Genomic DNA, 19,746 nt, shown 5'->3' on the forward strand with positions numbered 1-19,746 from the left:
AAATAGGATCATGAATTCCATCTATTAAAACAGGAGGATTAGGATCCAGATTTGAGCAGTAAGATAATACAACGCAGTTTCATCTGTGCAGTAAAGGCATTCAAATGCCTACAGTCTCATGTTTTCAAATTAGAGAAAACTAGACTCAAAGATGACCTTCACTGCTAAGGAGGAGTTCCTAACTCTATCCAGTAGGGCAGGAATTGTTTGGCTGGAAAAAAATATATATTCAGTACAGAATTCTGGGAGAAATTGTAGGCTTTTCTTTTTGAACAGCTTGATTTTTACCTTTTAAACAAATGAGGTTTAACCAGACCTTTCATCCTGTTCTTCATCTGATTGCAAAAATCAGAGGCCACTGTGAAGAGGTCTGTATATAGCAGCATACAGGCTCACTGTCACCATTCAGCAGTCCTTGCTTGCTCACATCAGTTTTTCCTATGCTTGGCTCCAGTGCCTTTGGAGGAGCTCTGTGTTTATCTGCAAGGAAATAATTGTCCTCAGCATTAAGACCTCTTTCTCTCCAGCTTGAAGTTTACATCTAACTCTCATTTATTTGCAGTTCCTGTAGTCTTTGTACTTTACTTCCAAGACTAAGGACAAGAGCAAATGCAGACCAAACATTTCTAGAATACCTGGAAAAGACAATCGACTGACAGGAAAGCGATCTGATTGTTTGGGAGTACAAGACAGTGCAAAGCTAAAGAGAAAGATCACAGAATCCATTGCTTTTCAGTAAATCACTACATTCCTAGACTAAAAACTAAGAAAATGTAGTTCTAAAACAAAAAAAGGAGTTCTCCAAGAGGGTTTGAATAATGCAATATGAGACAACCAACTCTTTGGTTCTGTACAGATAAGAATAGCAAGTTGAGAGCTATTGCTTTCCATAGAAGCATTTCTGAGAACCATTTTATGGATACTCAGATTTTTCCACGCCCAAGCAAACTATCAGGCATTTATCATCTTCTTCAGTGTAATTAAACTCTTAGCAGGCAAAGTGGACAAAAGAGCGATCTATAAAAGAGCAATCCTTGGGAAGAGGATCTGACTCGTAGACACTCTTTCCTGCACAGCAGCTGGGGTTTAATTGCTTTATTGGAAAGTGAACATATAAACTAGAGAGAGATCAGATTTCTGATCAAGCATTCAAAATTAATGTGAATAAGACAATAATAAATTTCACATGAAGGATAAAGCAGTGCCAAGTCATTTAAAAGAAAAAAAGAAAAGTAGTATGGAAACTGAACAAAAAAACATGGCTAAACAACACTCTTCCGTCTTGAACATAGTTTCAAGCCATGTTGCTCATTTTAGTTCCTGGCCTTCTAACAGAAGCACTTGTCCCTTGCTTTTACTGTTAAATATTATCTCTAGAGGGAATAAAAAATTATGAAATTCAAGTGATGGAAAAAAATATTTATGACCCAGCAGAGTATCGCTTGAAAGTTTTCTGCCTGAATCATGAGATCTGTTTCTAGCATTCTTCATCAGGACTGTGGCAGATTGAGACTCACGCATGTCATTTAGAGATTCCCAGATAGCAAGATAGAAAAGGGTTTATGGATGTAACATAACTGGCCATCTAGTGGGAAAGAGGGAAAACGACTAGATGAGTTCAGCATTTCTCCCCTCTTTTTAAATTCTCCACCACAGTCCACTTAGGTAATTTGCCCAAGGTCACATTTTCTGCCCCTGACCAATTTCCCCCTCGAAGAGGAAAATACACAATTCCTTCCATCACTTTCAGCCCATCCTACAACTGATTGACCCTGAGTTAGAACACATGCCCAAACCTCAATATCTTCCTCCTAATATTAAAAAGCAAGACCATTGAAAACCAATCTCACATTATTTTGACTTCTTTATCATCACAGAAGGAGACAGAGGAGAGGGATGAGTTCAGCTACTATCAAATCATCCTGGAACATTTTACAATCCAGAGGGGGTAGGAAGGAAAGCAAATGTGCACTGTTACTGCCAGCTGTGCTTATCAGTGCTAAGCCCCCCAGTGGAAAGGGTACGTGTCATCAAAGCTGCAGCTATTTGAGAAAAATCACATTACTTGCCTGATATTTGTGACGGCACCTCTGGTCTAAAATCATTTAAACTCTTCTCACAGAAATAATGGGGAACAGAGCCATAAGAAATGTTATTTGAAAAATCAACATTATCAGCAAACTGTGAAATGCTGAGGGCCGGGGCTGTTTAGCAGTACAAAGTCGTGTCAACGTTTCTTATGTTTCTCCTACAGTAACTGCAGACCTCAGCTGCACACTGATGCCAACAACAGGTAATAACAGAATTTGTGATACTCACCTCCATTTGTTTCCAGAGTTTCTGTACCTGCCAGGCCAAGTCAGTGCGTACTGAAACAGTAGGAGGAGGCTACTGAGGCTTGGGTACATGTTCAAGCTCCTGTTCAGCCAGTCAGGTGGTAATTTATGGAGTAGAGAGGAATTTATTCCAGGGAAGTGCTCACATTAAAACATCTGTGAACTGATGCCCCAGTCTCCTGTATTTATAATGCTTTGCACCCAGTTGGTACTCAGGACATTATTCTGGCATGCCACCTCTTGCAGAGAGTGGCACTGGGAAGCTTAAACACGCTTTCCATCAGGATTGACAGGGAAAATGAGGGAAAGTACATTTAGCAGCATTAAAAGGAATTCGTCAGACATAGAGACAAAGGGAACAGTAGGCATAGCATTCTCCGTCCTACCTACCATTGCAGTGATCTCCCACATTGTAAGGACAATCCACTCACTTCCCCATCTGAGCTTCATCATCTGTTGCTGAAGCTGTTAGGAAGTGTTCCAAAGATGACAATAGTTTAGCCAAGATGACAGGAGTCACACAAAAAAATACCATTTTCTTCACTATCACTTCCCATTCCTACCACTTTTTAAATTTTGAAAAAGAAAGAAAAGGAGGGAGAAGAAAGCAAATAAAATCATTTCAACATCAAGATGAAGCTTAAAGTTACTGCGATCCCAAACAAAAGATCTGCACAATGTGTTTTTGGGAATCAGGGTCCACAGACCTGGCAATAACTCCTGGTATTCTCTAAACACCCTCTTTGTCTGTCAGAATGACTAATGAGTTCCAAAACATCAGATGCCCAAAGGACAGCGGCCCAGATGAGCAAGATATTTGCATTCACTCTGACACCACATGCAACTAGCAGAAGAAAGTGTCACAGACAGCAGTGATTTCAGGATAATTCATTAAGAACTTTGCCTTATTAAGCATACTTCAATCCCCATAGAATGGCAGATTTTTCCATGCTCAAGCAAACCGTAGCATTTCTTTTCAGTGGGACAGTCACACTCTTCCACAGCTGTAAATTAATTCTTGCAAGGAAGAAGAGAGTGGCCTAGCAAAAGGAGCACTGTTTGGAATGATGAGCTCTCCTTGCTGTCTCACATTTATTTTCTGCAAAAAAAAAAAAAACTTCTGATGTGGCAGCTTGTTTAAAACTTGTTTATTGGGAAGAGGTCATAAGCTGCACGCTACTCATAGTAGGCCAGGCATCCGATTAAAGGCTGAGTAAACTGAAATGTTGCACATGAATCTCTGAGACAGAAGCTTGATGAGGAGACATAGCTTGCCTTAGAGAAACGTTGCTGGCTTCTCAGCATCGCAGGCAGGTAAAAGGAAGATTAAATAACTCTGGTTGTATACGCTCACAGATATTATTTTTCTGTACTGCAGGACAGGCATTTGCTAGAAGGAAACCCTTCTTTAAAAGGCATGTTAAGAAATTATGCCAGCTTTGAAGAGTTGATGTCAAAAGAGACAGAAGAAATAGGAACATTTGAAAGCATCTGATAAACAAAGCAGAGGAAAGATCAGCTGCTTATCCCAGGGTGTTATACCACCTCAGTGGGAAATGAGAGCTGATTTCACACCTCCCAGGACCCAGCCCACTGACCTAATCCGCAGGTTTTCCTTCCGTCTTCTGTGCCTTTTGCTTTACGTGAGGAAAAACAAAGAGATATTAGGACTTTTCAATGTATTGTTGCAGTTGCTATTCCACTTTCCTGTCAGATCTGATATTTCGAGAAACTAATAGGTTGTTTTCATTATTTTTTAACCAGAGCTGTAATACATTCCAAAGTTTCAAAGACAGGTAGCAATATGCTTCCCTTCCTCTTCCTCCTCCTCTTACCTTCCACTTCCAACTTCAGCATGAAACTAGTACCGAGAGCAGACAGAAAACAAGAAGTGGGTATCTCCTGTAGTGCCAGAGGTTTCCTCCTGTCATCCCCATAAAATCTCCTGGTCAAGAGATGAAGTCATGCAAGGCAGACCTACACTATTACTCAGCAATTGGGATGAAATGAACAAAATCAATTAGTGCCCTCATTGTAATTGCTAACTGGATGTTTCCAAACTTTATAAGAGTAAGAAGATGCTTAGGAAACAGACTGGGGAGAGCCAAAATAAATGACAAAAATTCAAACTTTTCTGATGAGAAAGAAGCTCCACTGGAGAAAAAAAAAAAAATGAAAAAAATAAAAGAACAGGATTAATTTCTCAAGAATGATTTTCTGATCCACAGCTGTATAGAGAAAGAATGGGCAGATTTATCAGGGGCCAGAGTCGGATCCCAGCTTCATCTCAGGCCCAGGAGCTCTGCTGCACTGCACAAAATCCTACAGCTCACAGACATTCTGGGTTTTCTTAGGACAGTTCCCTTCACAGCAGCTGGATTCAACACTGTAATACTGGAGTAATTATGGAATCAGCAAAGATCTTACTGGAGCTTGGACCTGTCATTACTCAAGCCTCTCTCACCCTTGCAAGAAGCCCAAGTAAGACAGTGATTCACGCTGTATGTTTTGCACACAGCCTTCAGAACAGTGGATCTGAAATTTTTAAAAAAAGAAGCCTTATAGCAAAAGACAAAACTTTCTCTCTCTCTCTCTCAAAAAAAAAAAGAAAGAAAGAAAGAAAGAAAGAAAAAGAGGATTTAGAAATGCTGTGAATGCTCTGATTCCCGATCCCTTTTTCCTACAGTGTGTTAAATACACAACTGGGATTATTTTTTTTTTCTCCCTGGTTAGGACATTTCTCTCTCATAGATTCTCACCCTCTCCCTGCCTTTTCATTCTACTCCCTAGCAAAATGTCAGAGGAAGGGAAAAGTGACAAGCTTGTAAGAAAATGAATACCTCATTCTGTTTGAATATTACATTAACCCCCAAGCTCCACTGCTCCATTTGTCAGCTTTTGCAGAGCTCTCTGTCTTGGCAGCACCCCTGACCCGGATGGGCTGATTAGCAGTGATCAATGTGCACATTTGCGGCGGAGCTCTTTGCACACTGCCAGACCCTCGGCCTTCAGTCGCTCATGCAGATAATAACGGCACTTCGAGGCACTTGCCCATAACTCCAAGCTTCATTAAACAGGGGGGATGTCACCGAAAGTCCCTTAAACTGTCTTTTCGCTTCTCTGCGAGGGAAAAAATTGACAGTGTTGAGGAATGGGATCTGGAATACAAATAATATGATGGCTTGGGTATTGCACGGAGCGGCTGCAGTTGGGCTGTGCCTGCGTGCAGAGTCTCATTGCTTAGCGAGGGTGGGAGGGGAGGAGGCTGTGCATCGCCTGCACAGAAACACGCCTCAGGTCACGAACGGCTTCAAAAGGAATGGTTTCCCAAGCCCTTCAGCCAGCTCTGCAGTGCCACAGGTGGGAAACACCACGGCTGCTGTTTGCTGAGCTGCTCCTGGGGGCTGCCAAGTGCCCCTAAATGTACAGATTAGGATTCAGGTCTGCCACCACTCCCTTCCCCTCCCCCATCTCCTCCCCCACCAGAAATCATCAGCATGAGCTCTGGGAGGAATCAGAAAGATGCTGAGACACCCTGAGGCTTTGACGTGACTCAGTGCCTTTTAAATGGGGAAAAAAATACACGGGGAAAAGCTTTATTTTAAAAAGAGAAGAAATTTAGACAGGTGCACAGTACTGGCTACAGGACAAAAAATATCTATTTTCTCTCCCCATTTTAACATCTAACACTGAAAGATGCAACCTGCAACCTGGATCTCAGCCCAGTGCTTTCCCCAAAGGAACAGTACTGCTGACCCATGGATAAAGGAGAATATTGAAAACAGAGATTAGCCCAACCAAAAAGGGAAACAATTTGAGATAGCAAATGGTTAAGTTCTTTGAAATGTGTGAATATTATCACATCACTAACGGGTCAGCCAAGCCTTTTGTATTTGGACACATCTGGATTTCAGTTTTCACTCAAAGTCTATCTTGAGTTTAAGATAAATATATGCATTGTTCTAGAGTAAAAGCATGACCTTCACCTAAAGAAAAGGTTCAAACAACATCTGCAAATATTTAGGTGTCCTTCCCAAACAAGGCACCAGGTAAGATGGCAAGACACCATTATGTTTTTATTTTTTTTTTTCTTTTTAATATCAAAAAGATCTTTGGAAAAAAAAGCATGTTCTTAAATGTAACATGTCAATTTCCTTTTCCAACCTTGCTATTCAAGAAATGATGCCAATTAAAAAAGAGAAAAAAAAGAAAAAAAAAGTATTAGCTAGAAATAGCCCTTTATACTTTATAAAGAGTCTTTATACTCTTTGATGATGCATTGCAGATGTAAACTTTAAAAATAGCAAAGAAGTGACAAATCTGAGGTAGACAAAAATATTCAGCTGCCAGTGGTGCCTTTTGTGTCATATGCAGGAAGATTTTGCAGCGTAGGGAATGTAATTAGCAATCCAAGAGTTGTTTTTCTGCAGCACATTAGTTCAACTGTGCTTTCCTGGGCCACTTTCTTTCTCACTGTAAAGGACTTTTTCTTAGTAAATACACCGCTTCCACAGAAGAACAACCTGTGTAATGAAGTGTAAAGGGAAAAATCAAGCCTTCTACTGTTTGTTTCCCCTTTAGGAATGACATTCCAAATCATCACTACCACAGGAAACAATCATCAGCATTTCCTAATTACGCTTCACTTTTTCCTGACAACTCATTCACAGAGGTTTATGAGTTACTCACAGTTCCCACAGTGCAGCATCTGAATCATCCCAGATGCTCACTCAGCACACGATCAGCTCTAGGCATCACTTTTCAACTGAGCCTTTGGAGAGGTTCTATATCAATTTCCCCATATTCTCCAAAAAGTTGTTCATCTGTGTTTCAGCTGTGCATGGTTCTTGCCCTATGAAGGCATCTTCCGTGTGTCTGGACAGGCTCCCTCCAGTTCAGCAGACTTCAGAGCAGGCTGATGTAGTGTCACCCCTGCTAAGAGGAGTTACACTTTCAGTGCAAACAGAAGCTGCTTCCTTTGGGAAACTCCTGACCCCAGTCAGAATTTCCCTTGCCTCCACACCATTGCCTACAGAATGTGCTACTGTCTTCAAAACAAACACTCCAACCCTGAACTTCTCATTAGCCCCAAACTTTTGTCCCTTTATTCATGAGAAGGAGTACCTCAGCCATCAAGCAGTCATTTCAGTGGCACTTCACAGAATAGGGCCTTATTTTATGTGTGTATTGTGTGCCCGGAACGAGAATTCTAGCTGAAATAAGGCACAGAGAGCAGCCGGACCAGGCCACAAAGACTTAAATGGAGGAACAAAATAAAGGCACATGACATCTGATCATCACAAAAGGCTGCCCCTACAATCAACGATGTTTGGAAAAGCTTTCATCACGACTCTCCCTGCTTTATCCAAATCCAATCATTCCTCAAAAGTTCAGATGCTTTCTCTGTTTTCTGTCCTTTTCTCCCACTCTACAGTAATGACCCCAGGACAAGGGATGGGGCCATGAAGAGTCTGCTCTTGGCATCCACAGCAATACCTGCCTCTGTCTGGCATAAAATCAGAGGAGAGCACAAGTAGATGCTGACATTCACAGTCTCAAATAGCACTATTAGATCAAAAGCTCATTAAAACAGATGTTTTATGCAGGCTCGGCATTATTTAATTGACCCTGAGCCAACAAAACAGCCTTGCTGTTCACCCAGTCATGGTCTTCACACTGATAATGCTGTGTCCCCAGCAAACTTTGTAAAGGAACGTATTACAGTTTGGCTATCTGAATCTTGCCCTCTGAATTATGAAAATGGGAATTTGATCCACATTGCCTCCAAGGCCACGGGCATTTACAGAAAGAAAGGATGGAGGAGAGGAAAAAATAAAAAGAAACATTAAAGAGAAAAAAAAAAAAAAAAGCAATAAATATGACATGCTTGCCCTGCTTAAGGGAAGGCAGTCTGAACCCCAACACCTGCTGGATGTAATGGACTCTGAAGTGTTGTTTTGAAATTAATCAAGTCATTTAAAATCATAGCTGTAGTCTCCATTCACCACTCCTGTGCATAAACGCGCTGATCCCGATACTAATCCATGTCGGGTGACTTGAACAATATATCACCATAATTGCCGTTTTAGGGCTGCAAATTGGAGCTAAAATAACCAGATGCAAAAGAGATGGCCATATCATACTCTCAAGATGGATCTTCAAAGTTCAAGGAGAGTTCAAGCATGGAAGAGGCAATAGAGAGGGGTCAAGTGTAAGGAGATTGTTCATGTTCAACAGGAATTAACTTTACAAATATATTGTTTCTGAGGAGGTAATTGTACCATCTTACAGCTATTCATACCTCATTTAATCTTTGCATTCTTCTCGGCCATTAGAGTGATTGCCCCTCATTGAAATAAATTTGATTTTGACAAAATATTCTGTTTTAAAACTGCAACTAATTTCACCAAGGTTTTTACTTTGAAATTATTCTCTTAGAAACCACATAGCCCAGAACCAGCCACGAGGTCTAGAAACTGCATCTCAGAATCCACGCACAAGGCAAAAGTGGTGATACTGCATCATAGAGACAAATAGGCAGCTTTACATCATAAACAAACACGGAGTTGGGGGTTCATCAGAAAGAGTGCTACAAGTGCACAAAATAACACAGAGCATCTGTGGGCCTGGTCTGGAAGCTTCTGTCCAATGGATCTACCATGTTAACGACCTGAGAAATGCCTTTTATGCAAGGTTACTATAAAGGAAATGTACGTGCTGTCAGGAAACAGCAGTAGCAATACACCACTGTGGTCCTGCAAAATGAAAACAAAAAGCGTATTAATAAGCAAGAGCATGAGGAAGTTTTAAGCTGCTCATCAGCATGCTTAAGTAATTCCCTTATCTGATAGGCTTCTCTTTTGCAGAAGTCAGATGAGCTCATTAATTATGTGTTCCCCTTCCTTGCTTCAAATTGCGCCATTAAAGTACGATTTCAGCTTATTGTTGAGCTACCACCAGACCTCTGCATTACCGCTGGCATCTAATAAGTCATCTGCACAGCCGAGAGAGAGAAAACACACGTACCATTGTTTCCGCGAGGCTGGGTCGAAGGAGCCTCCATTGCAAAGCTGTGATTTAAACTTGCTCCCGCTACAACTCCAGTAGACAAAGGGACAGCTTTCAGCCGATGTAAATCAGCGCCGCACCATTGTACCTTGGAGAGCTATGCTAATTCATCCTGGCGAGGATCTGGTGACCTGAGTAGCTCCAAACAATGGCGTTACAAAAGGCTAATGTGCTATGGGTTACTTGATAATTCCTACAGCATAATTGGCCAACATGCAAACGTTTGAGACCATTGAAGTTTATAACTAATTGCAACCATTACCGAGACAACGTTACTTATGATTAACTGTGTGTAATAGGCCTGATTCTGATTACCTTTACACCTCATTTTAGTCATTTTTTTGACAGATATGTTGTGATGTTTGCTGCATGTAAGCTCTGGCTTACAGAGTAAATGAACCCTTACAACTTCTTTGTATATGTATAGGATGAGAGGAAATGGCCTTAAGCTGCACGAGGGAAGGTTCAGGTTGGATATTAGGAAACATCCTTTCTCAGGAGGAGTAGAGAGTTATTGGCACAGGCTGCCCAAGGAGGTGGTGGAGTCACTGTCGCTAGAGGTGCTCAAGAACCACAAAGATGTGGCACTAAAGGACATGGTTAGTGGGCATTGTGGGGATGGGTCAACAGTTGCACTAGATTATCTCAGTGGTCTTTTCCAACCCTAATGATTCTATCATTCTATACTGAGAGCATGAAGAAAGTCAGGTATCAACAGTTTGAACCCTAGGAGTGAGAAAAAAGCCTGAGATGAACTTGTTCTTTGATTTCCCTGCCTGCAGAACTCTAATCATCCACTTGGCAGGTCACTGTACATCCCTGGAGCCTCAGGCTGCCTGGCAAATTGTATTTATGTGGTTGGCTGGCAGGATGGGATCACCGCAGCCTCACTTGCCAGGTTCAGCACTGGCATTGCCCACATTTCAAATACTTGCTAATTCGTACATACCTGGTATGCGAGGGCCAGATTTCCTCAAAAAGCTTGCATCGCATTTATAGTCCAATGTAGATGGTCTAAATTTCCAGTTTTCTCCCACAAGTCTGGCCACTGAGTCTTTCTGAGAAGTTTTGGAAGCTGACTTCTTTTGGAAATCTCCTTTCAGGTTTGGGTATTGGCAGGAAGATCATCCAGCTAGCTTGGAAACATTGTACACAGAGAGAAAAGTCAGTGCAAGTACAACCATTAGTCCTCCAAACATGGACACTCATAAATACACATAACTGCATGAAAATAAAGTCTATGAAAAAGTCTCCTAGTTGAACACACTCATTACATTTGACACAGTCAACTTAGAACTCAGGATCTCTCATGCAGAATGAACATCCATATCTTTATTTTCTTGAGAGCACTAAAAACAGTCATCTGCAAAGTGTAATTTTTTTCCACCTTTCATAAATATCAGCAATAATGCAGCCCTCTCTCCCCCTCTCTTTTTCTTATTCAGGATATCAGGCAGATAAGAGTTATCAGTAAAGGTCATCCTCAATTTCTGTACAGAAATGATCTGTCTCCGGTATGTAATAAACATTTATCCATGCCTTTATTAGCTATATTGGATCTGACAGTTCTGTTAAACCATTTTCTTTCATTTTGCTAGGTCATGACGGTTAATGCTGCTAAAAAATCTCATCACTGCTTTTGATCACTGTATTGTCTTCTCTGTATTATCAGGATTTTGTAAAGGTAAGCACTGGCTGGAATGACCTATTAAAGTTACAGCCCGTTGAGTTCCTGGCTTTTTTCTCACCACAATAAAAAAGCGAAGAAGTGAAAAGCATAAATTCTACTTTCAGGGTTATATTTAGTTGTTCAGTTGACATTTAGTAGAGCAGTCACTTTAAGCCCACTTTGCATTGGTTTCGCTCCATTTTTTCACATCCTTGAGTTTCCAAAATGGCATTGGAAGCCACACCATGGCAAATAAGCCCAATTAGAGGGACCAGGAGGTGACGTTCCAGTTAACCCACAGTTCACCAGCAGCGTAGTAGGCATCTTCTCAAGATTTTGAAACAATTCCCATGATTTATGAGTAGGCTGTGACTGCAGATTGAGAAGCATTTTACATGTATTCTTCATTTGCAGCAGAGGCGTGCCCTCCAGATCAAAACAATATTCACTAACTACTGAAAGATTTTCATGAAGTTAGGCACCTATGTCACACTAGCAGCAATCCTCATCTCTTTCAATGTTAACAGTTCAACAGCTAGGAAAGACTTACTTTCAGCTTAATATTAGTCAGCTAGATTTAAGGTGCTTTTCTTAGTTCTCCACCATTGCCCTCCATTGGTGCACACAGCAAGTTTATCACTATGGCGTGTGACAATATTATACATTTTTCAGGCTTGCTGTTCTCCGTCATTACTTGGAACAAATAAAATGAAGTGGAAAGTAGAAAGATTTTTGAATGCCATGTTTGGCCCCTCTTGCCATTCACCATAGGCCTGCATTGAACTCAACGATCACTGTTTTCACAGCTAGAGAATCCAAACACTGGTACTCTGGCCCACACTGTTACCAGACTTGCATTGTGCCTGCCACTGACTTCCCAAGCTCCTGAGGGGTTCTGCAGCCTTCTGTCAAGACTTTTCTCTTTTCCTAGGTAGAGTTTTTTTCATGGTGTCATTCTCCCTAGCCCACTTCAGTGATGGTAAACCAAGCACAAACTGAATTAAAGACAGAACTTGGCCCAGCATTCCCTTTCCAGGAGTTCCACAGAACTTGGGCTGTGTGATGTTGGCCAAGCAATGAAAGTGAGCCAAAAGATCACTCCATGCTAGAGTGAGGAGCTGGTATAGCTCTCTTGGGAGAGAAGAAGCGTATGTATGAAGTTGGTTTTAATTAAGACATCACAGCAGCTGTTTGCAGAGGCTGGGCTCTTAGAATCTTCCCAAGACACAGGTTGCTCGTAGAGATGCCTATGGACTTAAGGTTAAAAAAAAAACCAAAACAAAAAAAAACAAAAAAACAAAGTAGTTCCAATAGTAGTTTGATGTCTGTTGTGACCAGCATTCAGTAAGGACTTTCTGTTCCCACAGGTGATTTCCAACACTGGCCCAGAGAAAGCGCTGATAAAGAATAATGGCTCAGAGAATATCCAAGCCTATGCCCTTCTCACTGCTTGCATCCATTCACAGAACAAGGATCTGCAAAGGCAGAAATGGGAATTCAGCTGACTCCCAAATTACAAGGCATTTTTAATGCAACTTTATGAATTTCCATAGGAAGTTTAATTTAAATGTAACCTGATTATCCATGCTATAAGGATCTGGGAATTGGCAAGCTGGTGCTGAGCAAAGGTCCTTCCAGCTCACTGTACTGACAACCACAGCATCCAGAAACAACAGGCTGCAGAAGGCACACGTGATGGTATGTGCTGGAAACCCGTACCCAGCAGGCAACATTCCTTAACCTCAGAGAGTTGTGAGCAGCTCAAACCCAGATTAAGAAACTACAGCTGTCTGTAGAACTGGATGATACTGCGATGTTAAAGTCAGATACAGCAACTTTCCTGCAGCTACACTGACTGTCTACGGCTAAAAAACTATTCCTGTCTGAAGCCCTGTTTTCAGTCACTGAAAGGAGCTGGAGGTTAGTGATATAAAGGGCATGATCTCTCTTCCTATAAGCAATCTGTTGCTTTTGGATTTTTACAAGCATCCTTGTATTCAGCAGCAATAAGTCATGTTCTTCTGTTCCTCTCCCAGCTGTAGCTTCACTGACTTCCAAAGGAAGACAGGGAGGGAGAAATGGAGCTGCACACAAGAAGAAGAAAAATGTTTTTCCTAGACTCCAGGACAGCAGGCACTTCAAAAGACAAACCTCTCTGCATATGCTCTCGGTCCCCCTGTGTCCTGGATGCCTGTGCTCACTGAGATCTGTGTGATATATACCTGCAGCTCGAGAAGAGCTCCCAGTTTTGTGCTAAAAGCAAACGGTGACCTTGTATACATACAGGCTTGTCTGCTGCCAGGGCTCTGGTAAACTCTACTGAAATGCAGGAATTGCCAGCCTGTCTTTGTGTGTGCCAAAAATCCCACCACATTCAACAAAGGAAGATCAAGGGTGTTAACCCCGATGCCTCAGCTAACTTAACCCAAACCTTGCTCCCAGTACCCACTTTGCAGAAAGACACCTCCTCCTTGTCTCTAAATGGCCACCCAGCATAAGCATCTCCCCATAATAATTCATGAACAGGCTTCCAATGGCGCGGGTTTGGAAGCAAAGGTTGGCTCAGACACGATTATCCTTTTCACCAGCCTAAATTGGAAGCGCAGACAAAAGGCACGCAGACCAATAGCTGCACTCTGACCTTGATGCTTCAGACCACCAGGCTGTTAAACAAGAGGCAGGACCCCTGTGGTCATGGGAATCTCCAGCATGTGTTTAGAAGTGTAACACTATATTTATTAGAAAACTTTCCTCGACCAATTTTTAACATTTTTCAGGTGTACGACTGCTGGATTTTACAAACTCAGTGTACATGCATACAGACACACAAGTAGAGGTGAGAAATAGAAAGGGAAAATGCCTCCTGACTGCTTTTAAGTGACCACTTACCAGCAGCTATTGTCCGTGATATTTCTGGTATTGCCCCTGCTCCTTTAGTTGCTGCTGAGCTTTCTCATGCTATAAACAGATAAATCCAAGTCTTTCTGAAGACAACAGTTTGCACCCAGGACTCTGTATCCTGAGACTGACAGAATCATTTATTCCTGTGCTGCAAAAAATCCGTCTCAAGCAGCCTGCTCTGCCTGGCTCAGCTCTCTCTCTGTATAGCTTTTCTTTTACACAAGTCAAAGTGGATATGGAACAAGTCGGTTTTGAAAAGCATCTTCCAAGGAAGGCTTGGGACAACCAATGTCTGACTTCTGTGTGAGCTAGCAAATCTGTGCAAAGAAGCGAGAACAGCCATTAAAGTCACACAACTGTCCAATTTGTGAAGTAATTTGTCTTTAAAATACAACATTCAATACCTTCTGTTATATATTGAGAAATTTTAGGTGCTCAGAACAAATGCAATCCTAAAAAATAAAAACCATACCCAGTTAATGCAGCTGGTAGTTAATTATTACAATATGTGACACTTCAAATATACTGAGGCGATGACATTTAGCTGATTTGTCTTCGCTATCTTTTGCTAAGCAGGCTGGCAAAAGAAGAAAAACGATTGATCTACTAACAAGTTTAACACAACCTTGAAATAAATTACATTCAGAAGCTAGAAGCCTGACTCTGTTTAATAGTTAAATCATTTATTCCTAGGCGTAGAAAAAAAATAAAATAAAAAAATCCTGCCCTCAAGTCATTATCAGCATGATCCGTTATTTGAAGTCTTGCAAAATGTTCAAGGAACGGCCCTGGTGATTTGGCCAAAAGGAAACAACACACTCAGCAGCTCTATGCAGGCCCAACAAAATGGAGAATCCCAGTATGAGAATATTAAATTATTATGGCTTTTGTGACAGGGGGCACAATTGTTAGTGGCCCCCTTCCTCTGATGGCCAAGTTACGTTCTTCCCTGCCGTGAGCATTCACTGTCACACCTAATATTTGCATGCTTTGATAATAATAAGATTGTCAAGATAATAGCAGGGAAGTTTCAGTAGAAACTCAGTTTTCAAAAGCCAGCTGTGCACGGCCCGGGTTGCTTGTTCTAAGAAGATGCCTTTAAAAAGCAAAATTAAGCCTTGCTCATAAGAAAAACAAAATTATTCCCCTCCCAAAAGAAGAAGAAGAAAGGGAAAGGGGTAATTGGATGAGAGAGAGATAGAAACAACTTCCTGAAGAAACTATTTTTTTACGTGAGTTATAACTTCTTTTTTGTTCTCTGCAGTATTTTGGTCAGTGCAAGCAGATAACTTTGCAAATAGAAAAACAGGTTTTAAATCAGAGAGTGATTACCTTAGTGAGCTTTATCGATTGCACAGATCAAGCTGAAAGAATCTGGGGCTTTTCTCTCTCACCCACCTTTTTGCATGACATAACCATTCAACAGCTTAAATGAGTGGGATACAAAGTGATTTTTTGAAAGAATGGCAGTATTGTTGAAATCCACAAAATCTGTATTTCTTATGATTTAAACAAACTTGCTCCTTTGTCCACACAAAATAATGGTTTAAAACAGGAAAAGAAAAATGTTCCCTCTCCCCTTTTGCTCTGTATCACTATTCCAGACAGCATCACCCTGAGTTATCAAGGCTCCCATGCTACCGAAAAGAGAGAGAGAAAAGATCAGAGTCAAAAACAGCCTTCTATGAGGACACTGAGCAATGAAAACCACTGTCAAACGAAGATAGCCAACAACTTCTCATTAGCTCTGCCAGGTTGAACAGGTCTGTATAATGATTAGTAAAATTAATTAATAGAGCACACTTCATACAGTCCAAAATGGAGGTGATTAAATCACACTCCATTTCAGATCATTTTGGAGTAGCAGAGATCTGTGCTCTAACTCACTGTAGGAAGGAGAGAAAAAATTCAACTGTTGGGCCTGTCACAGAGATTTGTTCACTGAACCCCCTTGGGTTCTCTTTCAATTGTGCAATAGAAAGCAGACTTTACAGAGCAAGTGTCCACAGTCTGCTCTATTCTTGGCAGTTATTTCCACCTTCAAGCAACGATGACTTACTCAGGAGGTGTTGTAGATCAAAACCTTTGATCACAAATTTTACATTTTCTGGCCATTGTAGGCTGCCAAAGGATCAGAAGCAGCTAGAATGCATGCACAGAAACCTACTTGTCTTTCACACAGGGAGGTGTCTTTTCCTGTAGAGTTATTTAGACAGCAGGAGTGAACTAAGCATAAATTACCAATAGGTCAAATACCTTCACTGACTCACATTTGCTCATATTTGCAGTGCAGTGTAGCCTGAGCAGGAGCAATCACAGAAGACGCAGCGGAGAACAAGGGCAGAAGTGTGCAGGGTGTCCCAGCTGGAGCCTCAGCCTCAGGTAAGAGCCGCTGGAAAGACACTTCCTAGAAGGTTCACCTCTGTGGCCAGGAAGCTGCCAAGGGAGTAGCAATCTGTAAAAGCAATTGATGACAAGTGCAGAGGTGTTAGCTAACTTGATACTCCTATAATAAATGAGTACTGAAATAAGAATGGAAAGCCATCTCTTTTTTTTTTCTGCCAGTGTTGCCTTCTTCAGGAAGGTCTGAAGAGCAGATCACAGTGCCATAATTCATCATTTTCCAACACTGACTGATCCTGACAATGGTAACCCAGCACCATCTCCCTTGTTAATCAATGACAGATAAAATATTTTTCAAGTACTATCTGAAAATAATTCTACTAGAGATTGGACAGGTGTATATTTATGCAGCATTTGCTCTACTACCCAGCATCTCTATTCCAAAAAGTGCTAATCCCACACAGTCACTCGGCTGAATGCTCACCTGGTTCTGTCCCTGTTACTTCAATGAATTGGCCAGCAAGCCAACTTTGGTGTGCGATAAAGCTGTTTCTTTGCTTCATTACATACTCATTCACCAATTTGCAGCTTAAGAAATCAGATGTAGAGCCAAAGAATACATATTTGCAGTAACAACTGCGCTACTGCATGAATACATCTTCAACAAAACCAAGCTGAGGTACAGCTGAAAGTGCTTAGGTTAGGAAGATTATGCTAAATGAATACATCACATATATTTATAAACACACACACTCAGAGAAACATGCTTGCGTGCTGCGAAAAAAAGTAACTGTTCCAGCTTAGAAAGCTTCCTGTCAATGGGCAGCTAACTTCCAATGGCACACACTGATGATAGAAAGAACTTTGTGGCCTGAAATTACCATCTGTATCACACTTTTTTCCCATTGCTTAGGTTCTATGGAGTTCCATAAGTGTAAGAGACAGCAGAAAAGTAGGCCTTTCACTACATTAAAATTCATATCTTAAACATTGAAACTCAGTAAAATTGAGCTTATATATATTACATAAACAGGATGATTTGATATACTGTTTTCTTTGCAGAAGAGGAAACATTCAACGTATACTCATTTCCGTGGTACAGGTTCTTGGGGAAAAAAAAAAAAAAAAAAAAAAAGAATGGGATCTATCTTCATTGGTGTCAGCTGGGATCCTTGGCCTCCTCCAACAGGAGTGAGGAAAAGGGGCATAAATGACAAGTATTGAATGAAAGAATTAGCTGAAGTCAAGATAGAGGAAACAGCTTGAGCTCCCAGACAACTTTATTCTTCCATCCCTCTTGACAGGCCTGTGTTCCAGCTTAGAAATCTTGATGTGACACTGAACTGTCCTTTAGGACCTAGAAAGTTGACATCATCATGCCTTTCAGGAAGAAATCTGTTATTAGAGAATGAGGAAGAAATCAAAAGGGTAGAAAGCAAGGAATGAACACTAGTTTTTAGTCAAAAACATGAGAATCTCTTAAATAGCATCTATGAATTAGAGTTTTACTGTGATTTTTTTTCCCAGACAAGCAAGACAGCAAATATTTTGATGAGAGCTGCTCGGTCCGAGGGATGATGTTATGACATCCCTGCAACACAATTTTATCCTAAAGCAACCTGATCCATTCCTCTGAGAGGGGCAGCATGGGATAGAGAAGGAAAAGGGTAGTGGGGGGAACTAGTGGGAGGGGGAAAAAAAAAAAAAAAAAAAGCTTTTCTTTACACTTGTGCTGTTCTGAATGTGGACCATCTGTGCCCCCAGCTGGAGTGCTGGAGATGGTCTGGCACTTGAACCACACCATATTTACAGATCTAAACACAAATGGCTACTGCCTGATTGTTTCATGATTCATTAGTCAGACAAGCTCTCCTCTCCCGCCAGCACAGCTGTTACAGAGTAAACCTTTGTCACTTAATAGGCCTGATTATTACTTTCCATCAAAGGTATTGATCTGTGTCATCTCTACTTAAGGGAAAAGGGGAAAAGCAAAAAGGGGACCAAAATGTGTCAGGAAAACAAGAAAAGGGGGGAAAAAATGAAAAACAATGACATTTCTATGGTTATTAGAGACACTGGTCAATACGTTTAATCTCTCCTGGCTGTACTGTATTCATGTATTCATTTAGCACAGTGACAAGGTTACTCATGGAGATGAGGCGTCGCACATGATGTGGCATTCCTTGCACTGCACCAGACTGCTGCAGTCACACAATATGGCCATGCATATAATTGGTCTGCAGAAGACACAAAGTGAATTAACAAATAGCATTTAAAAAAATAGAAATCAATTAAGTCGCACAGGCAGCAGAAGGTAAGAACACAGGTTCATCTGTAAGTGGTATGAGATGAGATAAAGAGATGGAGAGTGAGATTTTAGAGAACTGTCCAGGGTTAAGTCCTCACCCATCGAAGTCGATGGCAGTATCCCAGTTTGCACCCGTTGAAGAGCTGGCCCTTTTTATTCAGCAAATGAGTGCAGGACAGGATGCGCTCTGTTACATAATTGTGATGCAGAGTGTATTTACCACAGCTTGAGAGCTCGTGCTGCTCTAGGAGCCGCCTGACAAGCTGCTACTGCACCAATTGCAGCGTTATTGCAAATTCACTCACTCCATTCATGGGATGAGATCTGCAACATCCAAATTGAGAATTTTATTGCCTCTCGGACTCCCATATTGTTATCAGCAGCGTTCTTGCCTGGTGGTGCCTGGTACCCACCGTTCCAGTGACAGTGATGATGGACGTTATACTGTGGATCCATTCTGAGTTCCCTCATTCTGTTTTCTGTGCGTTTAAGGCATTAACTCCAAATTCTGAAGCCAAATCCCAAAGCCCTCTTTCAGAATAAACAGCAGCAAAGATCACCGAGGAGCACTGGAGAGAAAAGGCACCACAGCAGAGACAACTTTGGCATAGCCCATAGCAGCATAATAGTGTCACTACTCGGGCTCCTGAAATCAAAGAGAAATAAAAGCTACACATGCACGTTCATGGCCAAAAAAGACATTTAGAACTAGTGCGAGTGCTTTAAGTGCCATGTTCAGTATGGGGAGTGAACCCAAGAGGACTGCCATCAGATATCCCAGAAGACCTTCTTTCTGGGTGAGTCCACTCCCCTTCTCCAGAGTCTCAGTAGCTTAAGTAGAGGGCAAAGAACAACCTTCCAGCTCTTTGAGATTCTCGTGTTTTCTCCCAGCCCACTGAAATCTCATTTCTACCCACTCACTCTCACATCCCACTGCATAATGCATTTTTGCTGGATGGAAAAAAAAAAAAAAAAAAAGAAAAAAAAAGAAAAAAAAAAATCGGAAGACTGTGGCACGTGACACCAAGAAAGAGTTGTGGCACACACAATCCATTGGAAAGTGTTGCTTGGCAATACTGTGTGTGCTCAGCTCCCCGCCAAGGGACCAGCATTGTCCCTGT

The 19,746-nt window shown here is 41.4% G+C and overlaps 1 long non-coding RNA gene across 3 annotated transcripts in view; it reads right to left on the reverse strand.

Annotated features, from left to right (window-relative positions):
* Window positions 1–19,746, reverse strand: part of LOC122156893 — a 283,419-nt gene that overhangs the window by 251,350 nt on the left and 12,323 nt on the right. Inside the window, exons 1-3 of one of the 3 annotated variants that reach the window (XR_006167690.1) lie at window positions 3,255–3,414; window positions 2,727–2,801; window positions 289–480 (exon numbers count right to left, since the gene is read on the reverse strand). This is a non-coding gene — a long non-coding RNA (uncharacterized LOC122156893). Of the gene's footprint in view, window positions 1–288; window positions 481–2,726; window positions 2,802–3,254; window positions 3,415–10,353; window positions 10,541–13,962; window positions 14,132–16,244; window positions 16,430–19,746 lie in introns of those variants that run through there. The other 2 variants (XR_006167691.1, XR_006167692.1) reach the window with 2 other exon arrangements.

Source organism: Centrocercus urophasianus, unplaced genomic scaffold (assembly GCF_019232065.1).
Source record: "Centrocercus urophasianus isolate 14NV4802_14NV808 unplaced genomic scaffold, USGS_Curo_1.0 seq_13, whole genome shotgun sequence".
NCBI classification, from domain to species: domain Eukaryota; kingdom Metazoa; phylum Chordata; class Aves; order Galliformes; family Phasianidae; genus Centrocercus; species Centrocercus urophasianus.